Here is a 2500-nt window from a genome sequence, read left to right as displayed (position 1 = left end):
TAGACGACACTGAACAGGTGTGGTCGCTGTTTGTGCGACGTGCTTTCCCGCAGCTCGTCTTCATGACCGAGCTGCAGTCGTGGATCAAGAAGAGGCCGAGGAAGGGCGAATGGCACCGCGAGTGTCGCGTTGCTCTGGAGCAACTCTACCGTCTCAGGTCGACCTTGAGCGACTGCATCACAACCAAAGCATTCTATAGGGGATTAGTGGAAGGGAGGTACGATGACGATCTCGGGGCGAACCTGGGCGTCGACGAGGAATACCTGACCCGCCTGTTCAAGACGACTTTCGGGCCGAGACCTATGGACAACCACCAGAGATCCCTGGCCTGGAAGTGCTATCGAGAAGCGCTACCCGTTCGGGATAAGCTCTACAGGCACGGCTCGAGAAACACCGGGCCGACATGCCCGAGATGCAGTCAGATCGACGAAACCATTCTGCACGCTTTATCGGCCGAGTCTATCGTCAATATTGTCATGCCTCCTTCCTTCAAACGGGAACGAAGAGCTATTTTCATTGTACTTGTGGCTATGACGAAAGAATGTATCTGGTGGACGCGTCTGAAAGGATTAGAGACAAACACTTTCCTCTCTGGTCAATCTCTCATCAACTTTTTCAAGTATCACTTGAAATGGAAGGTGAGAATAGAAAGGCAAGTTTTGTCTAGCGAATGTTTCAAAAAAAGATGGGTGAATGTAACAAGGATGGCACGTATGAATGACAAAGCCACCTTGAGCATGATCCTATGAACCGGAAAAAAAGATTCAAAACAGAGAGTTACTTATTTGTAAATAAATGTGTTAATATGTGACATTGTTGCCCGAGGTTACCGTGGTCTTTTCGTAGGCTTTTCTTTCCACGGATAAACCTCCCCAATTTTGGGGAACTTTTGTATTATTTCGACTTTTTTGTGTATATCCCAAACGATTTCGATCCCTTTTGGTCGTTGTATTTCGATCCCTTTTGGTCGTTGTCCCTAAATTTATTTTTTATTTTATTTTATTTTGTTTTCGCCCCCACCCCCTCGAAAAGAAAAACTCAACATTGTATTTGTCCCCTCTATGTTCAGCCCAGTGTGATCAATAAAGAAAGTTGTCTATCTATCTATCTGTCCGTCTGTCTTTCTATCTATCTATCTATCTATCTATCTATCTATCTATCTATCTATCTATCTATCTATACGTGCACACACACGCACACACACACACACACACGCATGCATATAGATACACTTTGTCTATCTATCTATCTGTCCGTCTGTCTTTCTATCTATCTATCTATCTATCTATCTATCTATACGTGCACACGCACACACACACACACACACACACGCATGCATATAGATACACTTTGTCTATCTATCTATCTGTCCGTCTGTCTTTCTATCTATCTATCTATCTATCTATCTATCTATCTATCTATCTATCTATCTATCTATCTATACGCACACACACACACACACACACACACACACACACACGCATGCATATAGATACACTTTCAAACACATATACACCTACATGAATATGTTACCATAATTCCAGCCAAATGTATGTAAGAATCTAATGTATAAGATATAACTTACTTGTCTGAACATATTCCTTCAAAATCACTTCGGTAGTACGTAATATATCACAAGCAGCTTGATAGAACAGGATTAGCAAAACAGGTGTAGTGGAACAGGAGAGAAAGGGGTACTTGGGCGCAATCTGTCTGGATCACAAGAACGGGTATGCTGTGAAGCCAGCAACAGTTATCTTGAAGTGGGGTAAGCGTGTATCATTAGTGTGGTGCCCCTGCGGGGAAGTGGGGTGTCGTGTGTGTAGTGGTGTCATATGTATAATGTTTTTCCTGCGGGGTGTAGGTATATATAGCTGTCTTTGTTGGTCTGTTTTCTTTCCCCCATGACTTCATCCTTTACAGAATCACTAGGTTACAGGGACATGAACACACCACTTAACAAGTGGTGGTAGGGGACAGAGACACAAAGGCACACACATACACACGCACACACACACACACATGCACGCGCGCACACACACACACTCTTTTATTCTTTTACTTGTTTCAGTCATTTAACTGCGGCAATGCTGGAGCATCGCCTTTAGTCGAGCTAATCGACTCCACGACTTACTTATTCTTTGTAGACCTAATACTTATTCTATTGGTCTCTTTTGCCGAACCGCTAAGTTTTACGGAGACGTAAACACACCAACACCAGTTGTCAAGCAATGTTGGAGGGGGGGGGGACAAACACACAGACAGACACACGCACAGACACACACACACACACATACGATGGGCTTCTTTCAGTTTCTGTCTATCAAATCCACTCACAAGGCTTTGGTTGGCCCAAGGCTATAGTAGAAGACACTTGCTCAAAATGCCACGCAATGGGACTGAACCCAGAACTATGTGGTTGGTAAGCAAGCTACTTACCGCACAGCCACTCCTGTGCCTACAAAAATAATGTGCCCTGGGTGGGGCTTCTTTCAGTTTC

This window comes from Octopus bimaculoides, unplaced genomic scaffold (assembly GCF_046866305.1).
Source record: "Octopus bimaculoides isolate indiv1 unplaced genomic scaffold, ASM4686630v1 contig233, whole genome shotgun sequence".
Taxonomy (NCBI): Eukaryota; Metazoa; Mollusca; class Cephalopoda; order Octopoda; family Octopodidae; genus Octopus; species Octopus bimaculoides.
The sequence above is the reverse complement of the archived record's forward strand: the minus strand, read 5'-3'. Positions refer to the sequence as shown.